The sequence below is a fragment of the Scyliorhinus torazame genome, chromosome 9, assembly GCF_047496885.1.
Source record: "Scyliorhinus torazame isolate Kashiwa2021f chromosome 9, sScyTor2.1, whole genome shotgun sequence".
Lineage (NCBI taxonomy): Eukaryota > Metazoa > Chordata > Chondrichthyes > Carcharhiniformes > Scyliorhinidae > Scyliorhinus > Scyliorhinus torazame.
In genome coordinates this window covers 16,524,850-16,546,930 of record NC_092715.1, presented here as the reverse complement: position 1 = coordinate 16,546,930, position 22,081 = coordinate 16,524,850, and the positions used below count along the sequence as shown (strand labels likewise).

Sequence of the window (22,081 nt, the reverse complement as noted above, 5' to 3'; positions counted from 1 at the left end):
CCATTCCTGTCCACACTGTAATTCAAGTCGACACTTCCTTCACGTCAAATACGCACTTTTCACGCCGTACGCAGACACTGACTCAGGCAGCACGGTAGCACAGTGGTTACCACAGTTGCTTCACAGCTCCAGGGTCCCAGGTTCGATTCCCTGCTGGGTCACTGTCTGTGTGGAGTCTGCACGTCCTCCCCGTGTCTGCGTGGGTTTCCTCCCACAGTCCAAAGGTTAGTGTCCAAAAATATTGGGTGGGGTTACTGGGCTATTGGGATAATGTAGAGGTAGACATAGACATAGCAGTACAGAAGGAGGCCATTTGTCCTATCGAGTCTGCACCGGCCCTTGGAAAGAGCACCCCATTTAAGCCCACACCTCCAACATATCCCAGTAACCCCACCTAACCTTTTTGGACATTAAGGGAAATTTAGCATGGCTAATCCACCTAACCTGCACATCTTTGGACTGTGGGAGGAAACCGGAGCACCCAGAGGAAACCCACGCAGTCATGGGAAGAACATGCAGACAGTGCTAACCACTGTGCTGCCCCACTAACCCAGGTGTGGGCTTAGGTAGGGTGCTGTTTCCAAGGGCCGGTGCAGACTCGATGGGCCAAATGGCCTCCTTCTGCACTGGAAATTCTATGATTCTATGAAGCGACTTAGTACGTCCTCCAGGTTCTTTGCATGTTCCCGGTTGGATGAACCGGCAATCGACACATTCATTGAATTTACAGTGCAGAAGGAGGCCATTCGGCCCATTGCGTCTGCACCAGCCCTTGGAAAGGGCACCCTACCCAAGCCCACACATCCACCCTAGCCCCATAATCCAATAACCCCACCAAACCTTTTTGGACATTAAGGGCAATTTAGCATGGCTAATCCACCTAACCTGCACGTCTTTGGACTGTGGGAGGAAACCGGAGCACCCAGAGGAAACCCACGCAGACACGGGAAGAACGTGCAGACTCAGCACAGACAGTGACCCAGGCCAGGACTTGAACCTGGGACCCTGTCGCTGTGAAGCAACCATGCTAACCACTGTGCTACCTCTAATAGGGGTGCAGTGGCGGGCGGGTTGGGGCTAGTCAGCGATGCCTACAGCCCATGAGCGAATAGATAATATGATTTGGAGAAGTCTTACAACACCAGGTTAAAGTTAGATTTGAGCTATCCAAACAGCCCCACTCCCTCCTCTTGCCCCTTGCCCTGTTGCCCTACAATCTTTCCATATGTACACCCACATACCAGAGGTAATATTAAAACTGCAGGCACTGTCCAAGCTCTGGGGGCAAAAAAAAACACCGCCCGAACAGGGACTTGAACCCTGGACCCTCAGATTAAAAGTCTGATGCTCTACCGACTGAGCTATCCGGGCCCTGTGAGAGGCCTCTCGGAGGCGGCCTGTGACTGTAGCCTCCCAGAAACGTTACATGGCTGCGCGGTGACGTCACCGCGGAGGTCCGGGGACTCCCTCCCCCTGGCTTTGCAACATTGTCCCCACGCGCGGAGGGGATTCCCCGGCAGCGCCTGCGACAGGCACAGAGCCCCCGGGAGCGGCCAGGGTCGCTGCACAGCCCCAAACAACGGTGTTGCAGCCCTGGCCGGGGGGACACCGGATTCCACTCCCTTACATTCACTGCCTGGCTCCCTGACCTTGCCGCAAAACCTTGTCCCTCTCTCTCACACACAGCCCTGAAACAGCCGGGTGACAAGGACATGGTGCACTGTTCCCCACATGACAACAGTGACCACACTGCAAACAACCCTTCCTGGGCTGGGAAGCACCTTGAGAGGGCCTGGGACCTTGGGAGGCGCTATACAAATGCACGCTTTGCCTTCTTCCGCTGTAGCACCGGATTGCTGTCAAAGTTTGTTTGGTCAAGCTCTTTGGAAAGTTTGACTGTGTCGTAGGCACAGTACAATTGCGAGTTGATGTCCCTGCTGCAAAGGGCTATGGAACAGTGGGGCAAGTTATTGTTTTAACAATAGCAAGTTGTTTTTCCATTATTTGCTGCACTCCCAAGTTCCAAGGGCATGTGATTTATTTTCACTCCGCTTGCTTGGTTAAAGGGCTGGTTGGGACTTCACACTGGGGCCAGGAGTAACAGCAGTGATATGAGAGGCTCCATTTTGAAAGGCACTTTTGGCTGGGTGCCCACCTGCTTCAAGACTCCTTTAATGTGCAAGGCGGGCAGAATGGTTGGAGGAAGGGTGACAGGGGAAAGGCAGAGGAATGGTATTAAGTTGTGATGCTCATTGGGAGAGCTGGTGCAGACATGATAGGCTGAATGGCTGCTTCTGTGCTGTGAAAAAGGTTTTTCCTAATTGCCATTGCTTCCTTTGCCAATCAGCTTAACTCAATGTCCTCTGGTTTGAGACCCGTTCACCAGTGGGTGGCACTGTAGCGCACAGCCATGATGTCATTGGCTGACAGATCCCGGGTCCTGGTTGGCTATTGACCTCTAGCTCCGCCCTGAAGGCGGAGTATAAGAACCAGGAGTTCTCCCCCGCAGGCCAGTCTGCTACTGAACTGCGGGGAACAAGTCACGCTTAATAAATTGTAGCGCACAAAGACTCACGAGAGACGAATAGAGATGAAGTCGATGAGGCTTTATTAAGCGTGACTTGTTCCCCGCAGTTCAGTAGCAGACTGGCCTGCGGGGGAGAACTCCTGGTTCTTATACTCCGCCTTCAGGGCTGAGCTAGAGGTCAATAGCCAACCAGGACCCGGGATCTGTCAGCCAATGACATCACGGCTTCACAGTCCCACATGACCCTTAATGCATACTACCACAGGCACATAGCACTGCTACCTCACAGCGTCAGGGACCTGGGTTCAATTCCAAACTTGGTTGACTGTGTGAACTTTGTACATTCTCCCCATGTCTGCATGGGTTTCCTCCAGGTGCTCCTGTTTCCTCCCACCTGCCATTGCGTACGTTGGAAGGATTTACAAGTTGAAATCCAACGTGTTTGGCTGCAATGTGAATGCTCCTTCCTTGGGAATCAAATCCTGGGCTTGGATCCATAGCTTCAGGTTCAGAGGCAAGGACAATACCCACTGCACCACAAGACCCCCAGAAGTGCTGCAGAAAGAGATACTGATCCAGCACACACATATTGTGGAATACCTTCTCAGGTATGCGAATCCTCAGATAATGAAGCAGTCCATGTCCAACTGCAGCGAGACCTGGACAATATCCAGGCTTCGGCTGGCCAGTGGTAAGCAACATCCGTGCCACACAAGTGCCAGATAATGACCATCTCCAATATGACAGGATCTAACCATCACCCCTTGACATTCAATGAATCCCCCACCATCAACACACTGGAGGTTACTATTGACCAGAAGCTGAACGGGCCAGCCATATAAATACTGTGGCTACAAGAGCTATGGTGAGTAACTCTCCTGACTCCCCAAAGCTTGTCCACAAGGCACAAGTCAAGAGTGTAATGGAATGCTCTCCACTTGCCTGGATGAGTGCAGCTCCAACAGCTCTCAAGAAGCTCAACACCATCCAGGACAAAGCAGCCCACTTGATTGCTCCCCCTTCCACAAACCTTCAGGCAGCACGGTAACATAGTGGTTAGCACAGTTGTTTCACAGCTCCAGGGTCCCAGGTTCGATTCCCAGCTTGGGTCATTGTCTGTGTGGATTGCATGTTCTCCCCGTGTCTGCGTGGGTTTCCTCCGGGTGCTCCGGTTTCCTCCCACAGTCCAAAGATGTGCAGGTTAGGATGATTGGCCATGCTAAATTGCCCTCAGTGTCCAAAAAGGTTAGGTGGGGTTACTGGGTTATGGGGATCGGTTGGAGGCTTGGGCTTAAGTAGGGTGCTCTTTCCAAGGGCCAATGCAGACTCAATGGGCCGAATGGCCTCCTTCTGCACTGTAGATTCAATGATTCAAACCCTCCACAATCAAAGAACAGTGACAGCCGTGTGTACCATCTACAAGATGCACTGCAGTAACTCACCAAGGTTCCTTAGTCAGCACCTTCCAAACCCAAGAAGGACAAGAGGAGCAAATACCTAGGAATCCCACCACCTGGAGGCTCCCCTCCAAGTCACTCACCCCCCTGACATGGAAATATATTGTCGTTTCATCACTGTCACTGGGTCAAAATCCTGGAACTGCCCCCACCCCTCCCGCCCAGTTAGCACACTGGGTGTGCCTACACCTCAGGGACTGCAGCAGGTCAAGTAAGCAGCTCACCACCACTTTCTCAAGGGCAATTAGGGATGAGTAACAAATGCTGGTCTGGTCCTATAAAAAAACCTAATGGCTGGCTTTCACCTGCAGTGTGAATGTCCGGTGGCACTGTGAGGCCTCAGGGCCAACCCAGACACACATATTTGCAACCCAGAAAAAGGCAGCCGAGTAGTCATTTTAATCAAGTACGGTTAAGGTGTCAAAATGCACACCATTCTTCATGATAATTCCAATTTATATCTGTTGGACCTGCCCTCCAACATGACTGTACAGCCTTGCTGAACCAAGCTACAAGAATGTTTATGAGACTCCTGAATGAATAACAAGCTGCCTTGTGATGTATATGACAGGATTCATCTTCATGGTTCACTACATCCACAAAGTGATGTCCCTTTATGTTCCATTTTATCACTGATCGATTCTGTACATCATACATGGGCCAAATGGTTAAGTGAATTATTACAACCCGTTCTTCGTGGGTTTTCCACATACACGGTGAAGAGTTTTACAGCACAGAAAGAGGCCATTCAGCCTATTGCGTCTGCACCGGCCATCAAGCACCGATCTATTCTAATCCCTTTTTGCAGCACTGGGTCCGTAGTCTTGTGTGCTCTGGCGTTTCAAGTGCTCATCGAAATGCTTCTTAAATGTGAAAGTTCCCGCCTCCACCACTCTTTCAGACAGCGAGTTCCAGATTCCCATCACCTTCTGGGTGAAAACGCTTTTCCTCAAATTCCCTCTAAATCTCCTGCTCCTCAATTTAAATCTATGTCCTCTGTTATTGACCTCTCTGCTAAGGGGAAAAGTTCCTCCCTATCCACCTTATCTATTGTGGCGCACAAAGACTCCGTGAGACAAACAGAGTGAAGTCGATGAGGCTTTATTAAGCGTGTCTGTTCCCCAGCAGCCCGATAGTAAACTGGCATGCGGGGGAAGGCACCGGCTTCTTATACTTCGCCTTCAGGGCGGAGTATGAGGTCAACGGCCAACCAGGACCCGGGATCTGTCAGCCAATGACATTAGGGCTTCCAGTCCCACATGACTCCCAATACATACTACCACATTCACCCCTTGTCAAAAATGAACCCGGCGGGGTGATGCTTCGTATGGTGGTAAGGGTTTACAGTACTGGTCCTGGGAGGAGAGAACAGTTACATGGTAGGACCGTATTGGACAGTATCGTCCTGTTACAACTATTTACAGAGGATATGTGAAAACAAAATGTTCATTGGACAGTCCATCTTTGTTTTACATTGACGCCACGAGTCGGTCGGGCGGTCTGGTCGTCCGTGTCGATCGCCTCGGCCCCGGCGGTGGTGGTAGTGCTTGTACCAGCGTTGTCGCCTCCGGGAACCGCACGGTTTTAGCTGTCGGTGCAAAGGGGAGGGGGGCTGATCCTCCTGGGAAGGGGGCGGTCGCGGGGTGCGGCGGTGGCAGGAAGGGGGGCGGTTGGGTTGATGGTGCCGGGGGTGTGTGCGTGGTGCCGGCGGGCGCCAGATCCCGCAGGGAGACCGTGTCCTGTCGGCCGTCGGGGTACTCCACGTAGGCGTACTGGGGGTTTGCGTGGAGGAGGTGAACCCTTTCGACCAACGGGTCCGCCTTATGTGCCCGCACGTGCTTTCGGAGCAGGATGGGTCCTGGGGCCGCCAGCCAGGTCGGCAGCGACGTTCCAGAGGAGGACCTCCTAGGGAAGACAAGGAGACGCTCGTGAGGCGTTTGATTAGTGCTCGTACATAATAACGACCGAATGGAATGGAGAGCGTCCGGGAGGACCTCCTGCCACCGTGAAACTGGGAGATCCCTGGACCGTAGGGCCAGTAGGACGGCCTTCCAGACCGTGCCGTTCTCCCTTTCTACTTGCCCGTTCCCCCGGGGGTTGTAGCTGGTCGTCCTGCTTGAAGCTATACCCTTGCTGAGCAGGAACTGGCGCAGCTCGTCACTCATGAAAGAGGACCCCCTGTCGCTGTGGACGTATGCGGGGTAACCGAACAGTGTGAATATGCTGTTCAGGGCTTTAATGACTGTGGCCGCGGTCATGTCGGAGCAGGGAATGGCAAAAGGGAAGCGGGAGTATTCGTCCACTACATTAAGGAAATACGCGTTGCGGTCGGTGGAGGGGAGGGGCCCTTTGAAATCGAGACTGAGGCGTTCAAAGGGACGGGAAGCCTTAATCAGGTGCGCTCCATCTGGCCTGAAAAAATGCGGTTTGCATTCTGCGCAGATGTGGCAGTCTCTTGTGACTGTACGGACCTCCTCTAAGGAGTAGGGGAGATTGCGGGACTTGATGAAGTGGTAAAACCGAGTGACCCCCGGGTGGCAGAGGTCCTCGTGGAGGGCTTGGAGGCGGTCAATTTGTGCGTTGGCACATGTCCCGCGGGATAGGGCATCAGACGGCTCGTTCAGCTTTCCGGGCCGGTACAAGATCTCATAGTTGAAGGTGGAGAGTTCGATCCTCCACCGCAAGATCTTGTCGTTCTTGATCTTGCCCCGCTGTGCATTATCGAACATGAAGGCAACCGACCGTTGGTCAGTGAGGAGAGTGAATCTCCTGCCGGCCAGGTAATGCCTCCAATGTCGCACAGCCTCCACTATGGCTTGGGCTTCCTTTTCCACTGAGGAGTGGCGGATTTCTGAGGCGTGGAGGGTTCGGGAGAAAAAGGCCACGGGTCTGCCCGCTTGGTTAAGGGTAGCCGCGAGAGCTACGTCAGAGGCGTCGCTCTCGACCTGGAAGGGGAGGGACTCGTCGATGGCGCGCATCGTGGCCTTTGCGATGTCCGCTTTGATGCGGCTGAAAGCCTGGCAAGCCTCTGTCGACAGCGGGAAAGCCGTGGTCTGTATTAGGGGGCGGGCCTTGTCTGCGTACTGGGGGACCCACTGGGCGTAGTATGAAAAGAACCCCAGGCAGCGTTTCAGGGCTTTTGGGCAGTGCGGGAGGGGAAATTCCATGAGTGCGCGCATACGTTCGGGGTCGGGGCCTATTATCCCATTGCGCACTATGTAGCCCAGAATGGCTAGCCGATCGGTGCTAAAGACGCACTTGTCCTCATTGTACGTGAGGTTCAAGGCTTTGGCAGTCTGGAGGAATTTTTGGAGGTTGGCGTCGTGGTCCTGCTGATCGTGGCCGCAGATGGTTACATTGTCGAGGTACGAGAACGTGGCCCGTAACCCATGTTGATCAACCATTCGGTCCATTTCCCGTTGGAAGACCGAGACGCCGTTTGTGACGCCAAAAGGGACCCTTAGGAAGTGGTATAATCGCCCGTCTGCCTCGAAGGCTGTGTACTTGCGGTCACTTGGGCGGATGGGGAGCTGATGGTAGGCGGACTTGAGGTCCACGGTGGAGAAGACTTTATACTGGGCAATCCGATTGACCATGTCGGATATGCGGGGGAGAGGGTACGCGTCTAGTTGTGTGTACCTGTTGATGGTCTGGCTATAGTCAATGACCATCCTTTGTTTCTCCCCTGTCTTCACTACTACCACCTGCGCTCTCCAGGGACTATTGCTGGCCTGGATTATGCCCTCCTTTAGTAGCCGCTGGACTTCGGAGCGAATGAAGGTCCGGTCCTGGGCGCTGTACCGTCTGCTCCTAGTGGCGACGGGTTTGCAATCCGGGGTGAGGTTCGCAAACAAGGACGGGGGTTGCACCTTGAGGGTGGCGAGGCCGCAGATAGTGAGTGGGGGTATGGGGCCGCCGAATTTAAACGTAAGGCTCTGTAGGTTACATTGAAAATCTAAGCCCAGCAAGGTGGGGGCACAGAGTTGGGGAAGGACGTTAAGTTTGTAGTTTTTGAATTCCCTCCCCTGTACCGTTAGGGTAACTATGCAGAATCCCTGGATCTGTACGGAGTGGGATCCTGCGGCTAGGCAAATCTTTTGTGCGCTGGGGTAGGTAGTTAAGGAACAGCGTCTTACCGTGTCGGGATGTATAAAACTTTCCGTGCTCCCGGAGTCGACTAGGCATGGCGTCTCGTGGCCGTTAATTAGGACCGTTGTCGTCGTCGTCTGGAGAGTCCGGGGCCGAGCCTGATCGAGCGTAACCGAAGCGAGCCGTGGTTGTAGTAGTGGGGTGGGGTCCGTTGTTGCCGTCCAAGAGGACGTCGGGGATGGATAAAATGGCCGCCCCCATACCTCGCCCGTAGATGAGGGGTCACAAGATGGCGTCGGGGGTGGACAAAATGGCCGCCCCCATGCGTCGTACAGGTCGGGGGCGGTCCAAGATGGCGGGTCCCCTCCTCCCCTCGTGGTGGTCGGGACCCAAAATGGCGGCGTCTGCGGGTCGCACATTGAGTGCTGGTGGGCGCTAGGACCGCGCGGAGTTCCCGGGCCGCGGGCGCTAGGACCGCGCGGAGTTCCTTTGGTGCGAGCTCCAGGGCCGCGGGCGCTAGGACCGCGCGGAGCTCCCTCGCTGGGGACCGGCAGGTCAGTGCGAGCGCTGGGACAGTGAGGAGGTCCCTCGCCGGGGACGGAGGTCGGGGTCCAGGTGAGTTGTATTGCCGGCGGGTCAGGCGTGGGGCGCGGGACGGGGGTGAGGGACCAGGTCGGCGGCGTTGGCGGGTCAGGCGTGGGGCGCGGGACGGGGGCGAGGGCCCAGGTCGGCGGCTCCGGCGGGTCAGGCGTGGGGCGCGGGACGGGGGCGAGGGCCCAGGTCGGCGGGTCAGGCGGGGGGCGCGGGACGGGGGCGAGGGCCCAGGTCGGCGGCTCCGGCGGGTCAGGCGTGAGGCGCGGGACGGGGGCGAGGGCCCAGGTCGGCGGGTCAGGCGTGGGGCGCGGGACGGGGGCGAGGGCCCAGGTCGGCGGGTCAGGCGGGTCAGTCGTGGGGCCGCGAGCGCTGGCACCGCGCGGAGCTCCCTCGCCGGGGACAGCGGTGGTCGGGGTCAAGGTAGGTGGCGCCGGCGGGTCAGGCGTGGGGCGCGGGACGGGGGTGAGGGTGGCGTTCGGGATACGGAAAACCCCTTCCTCTCCGTGGAGAGTGTTGGCCGGCACCCAAATCGGGAGCGCCGGCGGCGGTTCATACATGGGCTGCGGGGAGGGGGGTTGGGGAGCGTAGGCGGCGTGCAGGGCTCCCAGTTCTCCCGGGGCCGCGGTGGTCGGGACCCAAAATGGCGGCGCCTGGGGGTCGCACATGGCGTGCTGGGGGGGTTGGGAGGCATAGACTGCCTGTAGGTCTCCCGGGACGGCGGCGACCACGCGGGACCGGCACACCACCGCATAGTGGCCCTTTTTCCCGCAGCTTTTGCAGATGGCTGCGCGGGCCGGACAGCGTTGTCGGGGGTGCTTCGCCTGGCCGCAGAAATAACAGCGGGCGCCCCCGGTGCGACTCGGCGTTTGGACTGCGCAAGCCTGTGGGGTGTCCGGGGGGGGGGGTAGGGGGTTTGCCACGGCGGGTACGTACGGGGCCCAATGGCCTGCCGCGCGGTCGGGGCCGTAGGCGCGGGTGTTACGCGCGGCTACGTCCAGCGAGGCTGCCAGGGCCCGTGCCTCTGAGAGTCCTAGTGACTCTTTTTCTAGAAGTCTTTGGCGGATTTGGGAGGATTGTATACCTGCAACAAAAGCATCGCGCATTAACATGTCCGTATGTTCGTTTGCATTCACCGACGGGCAGCTGCAGGCTCGTCCCAAAATCAGCAGCGCGGCGTAGAACTCGTCCATCGATTCTCCGGGAGCTTGCCGTCTCGTCGCGAGCTGGTAGCGAGCGTAGATTTGGTTAACTGGGCGAACGTAGAGACTTCTCAGTGCTGCGAACGCCGTCTGGAAATCGCGGGTGTCTTCAATGAGGGTGAAAATCTCCGTGCTCACCCTCGAGTGCAGGACCTGCAGTTTTTGTTCATCTGAGACTCGGCCTGTAGTCGATGTGATGTAGGCCTCAAAGCAAGTCTGCCAGTGTTTGAAGGCTGCTGCTGCATTCACTGCGTGGGGGCTGATCCTCAGGCATTCTGGAATGATCCTGAGCTCCATAGTCCTTTTTAGGCACGCTTAATAAATTGTGGCGCACAAAGACTCCGTGAGACAAACAGAGTGAAGTCGATGAGGCTTTATTAAGCGTGTCTGTTCCCCAGCAGCCCGATAGTAAACTGGCCTGCGGGGGAAGGCACCGGCTTCTTATACTTCGCCTTCAGGGCGGAGTATGAGGTCAACGGCCAACCAGGACCCGGGATCTGTCAGCCAATGACATTAGGGCTTCCAGTCCCACATGACCCCCAATACATACTACCACATCTATGTCCCTCATAATTTTATACACCTCAATCAGGCCCCCCCTCAGCCTGCTCTGCTCCAAGGAAAACAACTCCAGTCTAACCAGCCTCTCTTCACAGCTGAAACGCTCCAGCCCAGGAACATCCTGGTGAATCTCCTCTGTACCCTCTCCAGTGCAATCACATCCTTCCTATAGTGCGGTGACCAGAACTGCACACAATACTCTAGCTGTGGCCGAACCAGTGTTTGACACAGCTCCATCATAACCTCACTGCTCTTATTATTATTATTCTATGCCCCGGTAAATGAAGTAAGAAGTCTTACAACACCAGGTTAAAGTCCAACAGGTTTGTTTCAGATCACTGGCTTTCGGAGCGCTGCTCCTTCCTCAGGTGAATGGAGAGGTAGAATGCTCGCATTCAAAGCATTGCCTTGCATCTTTGAATTTGTCTGTATATGTTTCTGGAACCCACCTCTTCATTCACCTAAGGAGCATTGCTCCGAAAGCTAGTGATTTGAAACAAACCTGTTGGACTTTAACCTGGTGTTGTAAGACTTCTTACTGTGCTCACCCCAGTCCAACGCCGGCATCTCCACCTCATGACCAGTTAATAAAGGCAAGTATCCCATATGCCTTCTTAGCCACCTTATCTACCTTATCCTGCTGCCTTCAGGGATCTTTGGACTTGCAGCTCAAGGCCCCTCTGGTCCTCTGTACTTCCTGGCATCATACCGTTCATTGTGGATTGCCTGCCTGTTAGTCCTCCCAAAATGCATCATCTCACATTTTTCAGGGTTAAATCCCATTTGCCACTGTTCTGCCCACCTGATCAGCCTGTCTATATCGCCCTGTAATCTCAGGGGCGGGATTCTCCATCCGTCCGCACCCGTTTTCTGATGCGGCGCGCCCCCGCCAGCAGCGGGATTCTCCATCCCGGCAGCCGGCCATTGGGGTTTCCCATTGTGGGCACCCGCGGCCGTGAGTGCGCTGCTGGCGAGACGGAGAATCTCGCAGACGGAGAATCCAGGCCAAGGCTTTCTTGCTCTCTATTTTGAAGAATTCCTTCGTCTTCGCCACATCTTCGCCAAGCCTATGTGTAATCTACATACTGATTACAACGCCTTGTAATAATTTTCCTCTTGTCACAAGTAGGCTTACATTAATGCTGCAATGACGTTACTGTGAAAATCCCCTAGTTGCCACATTCCGGCGCCTGCTCGGGTACACGGAGAGAGAATTCAGAATGTCCAATTCACCTAACAAGCACGTCTTTCGGGACTTGTGGGAGGAAACCGGAGCACCCGGAGGAAACCCACACAGACACGGGGAGAACGTGCAGACTCCGCACAGACAGTGACCCAAGCCGGGAATCGAACCCGGGACCCTGGCGATGTGAAGCAACAGTGCTAACCGCTGTGCTACCTCAGCTCGGAAGAAGATTCATCCCAGTGACCAGTGACCATAGTTCTATTAATTTTAAAATAGTTATAGAAAGGGACAGAACTGGTCCACAGGTGCAGGTTCTAAATTGGGGCAAGGCGAGGTACGATGCAATTAGACAGGAGCTTGCAAGAGTTGATTGGAGGAGCTTGTTTAAGGGCAAAGGGACCTCCGACAAGTGGGAGACCTTTAAAAGTGAAATAGCTTGAGTTAGGGGTCTCTATGTTCCTGGTAGGGTGAAGGGTAAGGCTGGCAGGAGTAGGGAACCTTGGAATGCAAAACATATTGAGGTTTTGGCCAGGAAAAAGGAGGCATGGCTCAGGCACAAGCAGCTGGAATCAAGGGATTCCCTGGAGGTGTACAAGGGATGCAGGAATATAATCAAGAACATAGAACATAGAAAAATACAGCACAGAACAGGCCCTTCGGCCCACGATGTTGTGCTGAACCTTTGTCCTAGATTAATCATAGATTATTATAGAATTTACAGTGCAGAAGGAGGCCATTCGGCCCATTGAGTCTGCACCGGCTCTTGGAAAGAGCACCCTACCCAAGGTCAACACCTCCACCCAACACTAAGGGCAATTTTGGACACTAAGGGCAATTTAGCATGGCCAATCCACCTAACCTGCACAACTTTGGACTGTGGGAGGAAACCGGAGCACCACTACTCTCTGGGTAAAGAACCTACCTCTGACATACCCCCTATATCTTCCACCATTCACCTTAAATTTATGTCCCCTTGTAATGGTTTGTTCCACCCAGGGAAAAAGTCTCTGTCTACTCTATCTATTCCCCTGATCATCTTATAAACCTCTATCAAGTCACCCCTCATCCTTCTCTGTCCTAATGAGAAAAGGCCTAGCACCCTCAACCTTTCCTCGTAAGACCTACTCTCCATTCCAGGCAACATCCTGGTAAATCTCCTTTGCACCTTTTCCAAAGCTTCCACATCCTTCCTAAAATGAGGCGACCAGAACTGTACACAGTACTCCAAATGTGGCCTTACCAAAGTTTTGTACAGCTGCATCATCACCTCTGTTTTTGAAAACTCACCACTATTCTTAGAAGTCCCCCTGTACAAAAAAGGGCCGACATTCTAAATGGTGATCAGGGATTCTCACTCCCCAACTCCGATACTGGCTTCAGTGGGTGCTATTCCCATGGCTGAGCTGACTGTAATCTGACTCTAACTGCTTGTTCCTTCTCTGCTTCTCTCTCTCGCCCTCTGAGTTCTGCTTCTCGTTCTGGTAGTTCCTGCCCTGGTCTCTAGGTTTATATTCTCTTTCTAACAGTTATTAAGTTTTTATGATGTTATTGTAAAGTAACTCTTATTTTCTTTGATTGTAAAAAGTATCTTTGATCTAAACCTTCTAATCCAACTAAGTACTCATTTTGACATGACTTCATCTCATAGATCTGATTACATTGTTTCCTTTGTGATGTTCAAAAGACTTTGACTTCAAGAGGTGTTACTTTTAATTCCTGTCATTTCTACAGTTTTATTTTCTAATTGTGTCCTCAGCTCATAATTTTGACTTTGATTTTGGCTTTGAATTATGTTTCTCGTAGACTGATGGTCTCCAGTTTTCTTAATTTACCTGGTTTAGCAGATTTTCGCACCTAGAACCTCATCCTTTCTTTTCCAGCTGCTAACTAAGATAGTTAATTTCAATGAAGATGTGAGCCATTGTTTTTGGCTTCATTCAAAATCCTGTTTGTCTTGTTTGCTAAGCCTGCTTGACCAAGGATATCTGCATTTTACAATCCTTCCCTGGCAGCTGCTGTTAACCCTTTGTGGTATCTTTCCCTGTATTCTCTCATGTTTCTCTCAGACCAGATATTGCCAGACTTCCATGTTTCAAATTACATATCTTTCCATATTTTCAATAACACCTCACGGCTCTTAAATTCAATCCCTCTGTTAATGAACGCTAGCACACCATAGGCCTTCTTCACAGCTCTATCCACTTGAGTGGCAACTTTTAAAGATGTATGAACATAGACCCCAAGATCTCTCTGCTCCTCCACATTGCCAAGAACTCTACCGTTAACCCTGTATTCCGCATTCATATTTGTCCTTCCAAAATGGACAACCTCACACTTTTCAGGGTTAAACTCCATCTGCCACTTCTCAGCCCAGCTCTGCATCCTATCTATGTCTCTTTGCAGCTGACAACAGCCCTCCTCACTATCCACAACTCCATCAATCTACAGGGGATGCAGGAGTATACTCAAGAAGGAAATTAGGAGGGCAAAAGGGGGCATGAGGTAGCTTTGACAGGGATGATTAAGGTGAATCCAAAGGGAGTCTTTAAGTATATTAAAGGAAAAAGAATAACTAGAGAGGGACTGGGACCCCTCAAGAAACAAAGTGGACCTGGGAAGGTTAGTGGCAATATCTTGGGGCCAGTTTGCATTACAGTAGAGGAGGTGATGGGCATGTTAAAATTTATGAAGGTGGATAAACCTCCTGGCCCTAACCAGGTATATCCAAGAACACTGCGTGAGGCTAGAGGAGAAATTGCGGGAGCCTGGCTAAGATATTTGCATCATCGTTAGCCAAGGGTGAGGTGCCAGAAGACTGGAGGGGAGCAAATATCGTGCCCTTATTTAAGAAGAGCTGCAAAGAAAAACCTGGGAATTATAGACCAGTGAGCCTAACATCTGTGGTGGGTAAGTTACTAGAGAGGATTCTGAGGGATAAGATATACAGGCTTTTGGGAAGACAGGGTTTGATTTTCATAGAATTTCATAGAATTTACAGTGCAGAAGGAGGCCATTCGGCCCATCGAGTCTGCACCGGCTCTTGGAAAGAGCACCCTACCAAAGCCCACACCTCCACCCTATCCCCATAACCCCTTAACCCAGTAACCACACCCAACACTAAGGGCAATTTTGGACACTAAGGACAATTTTAACATGGCCAATCCACCTAACCTGCACATCTTTGGACTGTGGGAGGAAACCGGAGCACCCGGAGGAAACCCACGCACACACGGGGAGGACGTGCAGACTCCGCACAGATTAGGAGTAGTCAGCACGGCTTTGTGCATGGGAGATCGTGCCTTACAAATTTGTTAAGAGTTCTTTGATGAAGTGACCAGGGAGGTTGATGAGGACAGGGCAGTAGGCATCGTTGATATGGACTTCAGTAAGGCCTTTGATAAAGTTCCACATGGTACGCTGCTCTGGAAGGTTATTTCACATAGAATCCAGGAAAAGCTGACAATTTGGAAATACAATTGCCTTGATGGTCGGAAGCAGAGGGTGATGGTGGAAGGATACTTGTTGGACTGGAGGCCTGTGACTAGTGGTGTGCCTCAGGGGCCAGTGCTGGGCCCATTGCTGTTTGTTATCTATATCAACAATTTGGATGAGAATGTACAAGGCATGACCAATACGTTTGCAGATGACACTAATATAGGTGGTATGGTAGACAGTGAGGAAGGTTATCAAAAATTGCAGCAGGATCTGATCAGCTGGGGAAGTGGGCTGAGAAATGGCAAATGGAGTTCAATATAGATAAGTGTGAGGTGTTGTATTTGGGAAAGTCAAATCAAGGTAGGACTTTCACGTTGAATGGTAGGACCTTAGGGAGTATCGTGGAACAGAAGGGCCTTGGAGTTCAGGTGCACGGTTCTCTAAAGGTGAAGTCACAGGTAGATAGGGCAGTGAAGAAGGCTTTTGGCCTGCTGGCCTTCATCAGTCAGGGCATTGAGTATAGAAGTTGGGAAGTAATGTTGCAGTACAAGGCGATGAGAGGCATGGATAGAGTGGATAGCCAGAGACTTTTCCCCAGGGCGGAAATGGCTGTCACGAGGGGACATAATTTTAAGGTGATTGGAAGAAGGTATAGGGAAGACGTCAGAGGTAGGTTCTTTACACAGAGAGTGGTGTGTGCGTGGAATCCACTGCCAGTAGAGGTGATGGAGTCAGAGTCATTAGGGACATTTAAGCAACTCTTGGACAGCAGTAAATTGAAGAGGTATAGGTTAGGTTCATCTCAGATTAGGATAAGTGGTCGGCACAACATTGTGGGCCAAAGGGCCTGTACTGTGCTAACTGTTCTGTGTTCTATGTTGTACAGGGCGTTGGTGAGGCCGCACCTGGAGTATTGTGTTCACTATTGGTCGCCTTGCTATAGGAAAGATGTTATTAAACTGGAGAGAGTGCAGAAGGAGCGGCATGGTAGCACAGTGATTAGCACTGTTGCTTCACCATGCCAGGGTCCTGGGTTCGATTCCCGCTTGGGTCACTGTCTGTGTGGAGTCTGCACTGTGGTGTTGGGTGCTCTGAGGTATAGACGAACCAACACGGTTGCGATTGGTACAACTCAGTTTTATTCCAACTAGTTATTTACACATCTGACTTGGTACTCAGCACATGGTGACTGTGTGAGTGTCTTGTTAATGAGGTCCTGGCCTTGTCCTGTCTCCAGATGGACGTTCGTTACGCCACTGCGCATGCGCAGTTCGGTCTTGCGTCGGGTGCGCCTGCGCAGCACATCCCTCAGTGTTGCCGTAGGTTTTGGCGCGCACAAACACGGGAGGCCTCAAAAAGCGCGCGAAACGGCCGCCCTCGTCCGGACGTGGGCCGGGAGAAACTCGATTGCCTGGATGCGTTCGGCCTCGTGGGCGGCCTAGCTTGCCGATTCGATCGCTTGGGACCCCCTCCGTGCCGATTCGGTCGCCTGAAATTGGGCATAGCGGCTGGTCGCATTTTCATGCAGGACACAGGCTTCAACTGCAGATGCTAAGGTCAGGCCTTTAATTTTTAGAAGCTGCTGGCGTAGGCCACTGGAGGCAACGCCAAAAACGATCTGGTCCCGGATCATGGACTCTGAGGTGGTGCCGTAACCGCAGGACTGCGCGAGTATGCGGAGGTGCGTCAGGAAGGACTGAAAGAGCTCATCCTTACCTTGTAGTCGCTTCTGAAAGATATACCTCTCAAAACTTTCATTGACCTCAACGTTGAAGTGCTGGTCGAGCTTGAGGAGGACCGTGTCATATTTAGATTTGTTCTCGCCTTCCGCAAACACCAAGGAGTTGTATACATCGATGGCGTGCTGACCTGCGGTAGTGAGGAGCATGGCAATCTTTGTTTCGTCCGAGGCGCCCTGTTTTTCGTTGGCTCGCATGAACAGTTCGAATCGCTGCTTGAAGAGCTTCCAATTGGTGCCCAGGTTCCCAGCGACTTGCAACGGCTGCAGTTTGTTGTGGGTGTCCATGGCTCAGGATGGCGGATTAGCCGGTAAGTATCGATTCACTCACTGGTACCATGTGGTGTTGGGTGCTCTGAGGTACAGACGAACCAACACGGTTGCGATTGGTACAACAGTTTTATTCCAACTAGTTATTTACACATCTGACTTGGTACTCAGCACGTGGTGACAGTGTGAGTGTCTTGTTAATGAGGTCCTGGCCTTGTCCTGTCTCCAGATGGACTGCCCAGGAGGTGTTGTGTTTCTTGTCTTATACTGTGTCTGCTCTTGTCTGTGATTGGCTGTCGTGTTATGTGTGCTAATTGGTCTGTCTATCATGATGTGTGTGTTGTGATGTGTGTTTGAATATCATGACATGCACGTTCTCCCCGTGTCTGCTTGGGTTTCCCCCGGGTGCTCCGGTTTCCTCCTACAAGTACCGAAAGACGTGCTGTTAGGTAATTTGGACATTCTGAACTCTCCCTCCATGTACCCGAACAGTCGCCGGAATGTGGCGAAGGGGGATTTTCACAACTTCATTGCAGTGTTAATGTAAGCCTACTTGTGACAATAAAGATTGTTATTACAAAAAAGAGATTTACAGGGATGTTGCCAGGACTCAAGGGACTGAGTTACAGGGAGAGATTGGACAGGCTGGGACCTTTTTCTTTGGAGCGCAGGAGACTGAGGGGTGATCTTATCGAGGTGAATAAGATCATGAGAGGCCTCTGGACACAGGTGATACCAAAGCTGCAGAGCTTTCTGTTCTTATCTCCAGGTAGCACCTGCAGTGAGGTCACGTGGCCCAATCAGGGGTTCGCGTCAGGTGAGTACGCCTGCGCATCAGGAGCTTGCCGGCCGCCGGTTCCGCGGAGGGTGCGCCTGCGCATCAGGAGATTGCCGGCCGCCGGTTCCGCGGAGGGTGCGCCTGCGCATCAGGAGCTGCTGGCCGCCGGTTCCACGGAGGGTGCGTCTGCGCCTGCGCATCAGGAGCTCGCCGGCTCCGGGGAGAGAGTGCGCCTGCGCACCCTGGGGCGAGTGGGCTTTTTCCCTCAGGTGATCACTTTCGTCAAAAGTGTTTTTTTCCTACATTTTGCCGCGAGTTTTCGCACCTCGAACCCGCTGTCCTCACAGGCATTGTTTATCTCATTGTGTTTTTTTTGTTTATTTCAGCTGCTTGGCTCTTTTTTCGCGGGTTTTTAACCGTTTCTCGTGAGCCTCACTTTCCCGCCTTTTTACCACCTCCACCCCCCCCGGTGAGGGGCTCCCCGAGGGGAGGAGGGGACGGGCTCTGAGGGGAGGGGAAGGGGGACCTGTGGGGAGGGGTGGGGCTCTGTGGGGAGGAGTCCAGGTTAACCCAGAGGGAGGGGGAGGGCTCTGAGGGGTGGGGGTCGGGAGGGGGCCCTGAGGGGAGGGGGCAGGGCTATGGGGAGGAGTCCAGGTTAACCCAGAGGGAGGGGGAGGGGCTCTGTGGGGAGGGGCCCAGGTTAACACAGAGAGAGGGGGAGGGGCTCTGTGGGAAGGGCCCTGAGGGGAGGGGCCAGAAGGGAGGGCCTAGGGGGAGGGGCACAGGGGAGGGAGGGGCAGGTTCCTAGGGGGAGGGGCCCCTCGTCGCCACATTCCGGTGCCTGTTCCCGTACCGGCCTCCCCAAACAGGTGCCGGAATGTGGTGACCAGGGGCTTTTCACAGTAACTTCATTGAAGCCTACATGACAAGTTATTATTATTAATTGAAGCTGATGCACAAAATCAGCCATGATTGTATTGAATGGCGGAGCATGCTGGGTGGGCTGTGTAGTCTACTCCCATTTCTTGTGGTCGGAGGAAAGGCTGTCTTTCATTTAATGCCCATCCCTAATTGTCCTTGGGAAGGTGGTGGTGAGCTGCCTTCTTGAACCCCTGCAGCCCACGTGGCTCGGTTTGCTGTGGGAGGAATGGATTTCCATTAATCTGGCACTGGCACCAGAACTGGGGAAAGAGGGAGCTGTATCGTTGGCACAGCCTTCACCTGAACGGCGCTGGAACTACTGCTCTAACCAATTGAGGGGTTCATGTGGGGCAGGAGGAGTAGATTTGGAGAGTTGAAGAAACTAGATGGTGTAGTGGTGTCAGGGTGGTCGTGTCCAGAGTGTGACAGGACCGAACGGAACTGACCAAGGTTCTATACAACTGCCCCAGTGAGTGGGGAAGAGTAGTGTGGGGCAGAGTCAGAGGCGCTTTGTCTGGATGCCTACAGCGTTCATGGCGAGGGTGGATGCATTGATGACCCAAAGAGAAATAAATGGGTAAGATATGCCAGCCATTGCAGAGACCAGGTTGCAAAGTAACCAGGTCTTGTCCTTGAATGTTTAAGGGTATTTGACATTTAGAAAGGAAATGGGGTATCTCTGTTAATAAAGGATGAGATCAGTACAGTCACAGGGATCTGCAGCATAGAAAAGGCCCATAAGCCCATTGGGTCTGGGCCTGTCAAAAATAACCACCAAACTATTCTATGGGCAGCACGGTTGCACAGTGGTTAGCACAGTTGCTTCACAGCGCCAGGGTCCCAGGTTCGATTCCCGACTTGGTCACTGTCTGTGTAGAGTCTGCACGTCCTCCCCGCGTCTGCGTGGGTTTCCTCCGGGTGCTCCGATTTCCTCCCACATGTCCCGAAAGACGTGCTTGTTAGGTGAATTGGGCATTCTGAATACTCCCTCAGTGTACCCGAACAGGCGCCGGAATGTGGCGACTAGAGGATTTTCACAGTAACTTCATTGCAGTGGTTAATGTAAGCCTAATTGTGACACTATTAAAGATTATTATTGTTAATCCCAGTGGTGAGAAATGAAATGAAAATCGCTTATTGTCGCAAGTAGGCTTCAAATGAAGTTACTGTGAAACGCCCCTAGTCGCCCCATTCCGGCGCCTGTTCGGGGACGCTGGTACGGGAATTGAACCGTGCTGCTGGCCTGCCTTGGTCTGCTTTAAAAGCCAGCGATTTAGCCCTGTGCTAAACCAGCCCAAATGATCTTGGTTTAGGAGAACAAAATATAGAATCAGTTTGGCTGGAGATAATAAATATGCAAAGGAAAGCAATCACTGGTGGGAGTAGTTGACAGGCAGCCAACAGTAACAGATAATTCAAGAAATAAAAGGATTTTAAAAGGATAAAGCAATAATCTTGGGAGATTTTAATTTTCATATAGACTGGACTACTGAATGAGTGGGGAGAGGGTTATTGGGCAAAAGGTTGTTCAAAGAAGGTTTACATGGCTGATTGCTGGGATTGTTCTATGAGGAAAGATTGGGCCAATACTATTAGATTTTAGAAGAATGAAAAATGAAAGATTCTGTGGGAGGCTTGACAAAGTGGAGAGGATGTTTCCTCTTGTGGGAGAGTCCAGACCCAGGGGCACAGTTTCAGAACAAGGAGTCCACCATTTAGGACAGGGATGAGGGTGAGATTCTTCTCTCCGAGAGTTGTCAGTGTTTAAGAATGTGGTCTCCCTTTTAAGAAGGATGTTATAACCCCAGTGGAGGTCATGGGATAGGAACCATCAGGTTTCCCGTGCCGTCCAGGGAATATGACCTACCCTGGTAAAGGGGGCAGGGCTTTCCCTTAACAGGTGTTGCCCCTTGCGTATAAAGACCCCGATCTGAAGGAGACTCTCCGGGGGTGGTGGTGAATGGACTGTAAATAATAATAAACCTCTTTGTGCTCTAACCTACGGCTTATGCCTGGCTGCCGACCTCGGATCAAATAATGGAGATGAGTAGAAATCTTTTCTCTGAGGGTTATACGTCTGTGGAACTCTCTTCATTCAGGGCGGAGTTAGATATTTATTCTGAAGAGAGTTAAGGGTTATGGGAGGATGGGGGGGGGGGGAGGGGCAGGGAGGGGGGTTTGGGTGGCAGGCGGGTAAGAACACAAGTAGGCCATTCAGCTGCTCAGCTAGTTCTGCCAAGTTTTATCCTCTGACTAACACCTAAAACAGATCATTTAATTATCGCCGTTTATGGGAGATTGAACTGCTGCAGTCCATGTGGCGTAGGTACGTACACCCACCGTGCTGTTAGGAAAGGTGATCCAGGATTTTGACTCAACGACAGTGATGGAATAGCAATATATTTTCAAGTCAAGGTGGTGAGTGTCTTGAAGGGGAACCTCCAGGTGGTGGGGTTCCCAGGTATCTGCTGCCCTTGTCCTTCGAGATGGCAGTGCTCGTGGGTTTGGAAGGTGGTGTCGAAGGAACCTTGGTGAGTTCCTGCAGTGCATCTTGAACATGGTACACACGTCGATGGTGGAGGGAGTGAATGTTTAAGGTGAAGGATGGGATGCTAATCAAGCAAGCCGCCTTGGTCTGGATGCTTTGAAACTTCTTGCATTACATGATACATTTCCTACGTAACAACATTGAAATGCAGCCGCCGTTGTATAATTGGTTGTAAAGAAAGTTTGGACATCTTTACATTGTATAGATACAAATTCTTCAACCGAACAAGAGAACAAAGAACAATACAGCACAGGAACAGGCCCTTCGGCCCTCCAAGCCTGTACCGGTCATGATACCAACCTTGGCCAAAACCCTCAGCACTTCCTAGTGCCGTCTCCCTCTATACCCATCCTATCCATGTGTTTGTCGAGATGCCTTTTGAACGCCGTTAATATATCTGTTTCCACAACCCCCCCCTGGCAATGCGTTCCAGGCACTCACCATCCTCTGTGTAAAAAAAACCTGCCTCGCACACCTCCTCAAACTTTGCCCCAAGGACCTTAAACCTATGCCTCTTGGTGACTGACCCCTCCACCCTGGGAAAGAGTGCCTACCCATCCATCTATCCATGCCCCTCATAATCTTGTAGACCGCTATCAGGTCACCCCTCAACCTCCGTTTTTCTAATGAAAACAGTCTATTCAGCCTCTCCACAGAGCTAACGCCAACATTGAGGGCATTTAAAAGTTTATTGGATAAACATATGGATGATAATGGCATAGTGTAGGTTAGATGGCTTTTGTTTCGGTGCAACATCGTGGGCCGAAGGGCCTGTACT

At 52.4% G+C, this 22,081-nt stretch overlaps 1 non-coding gene across 1 annotated transcript; it reads right to left on the bottom strand.

Annotated features, from left to right (window-relative positions):
• Nucleotides 1-1,298: 1,298 nt before the first annotated feature.
• trnak-uuu (transfer RNA lysine (anticodon UUU)) lies at nt 1,299-1,371 on the bottom strand. Its single transcript has one exon. It is a non-coding gene; the product is annotated as a tRNA-Lys (tRNA).
• Nucleotides 1,372-22,081: the final 20,710 nt, after the last annotated feature.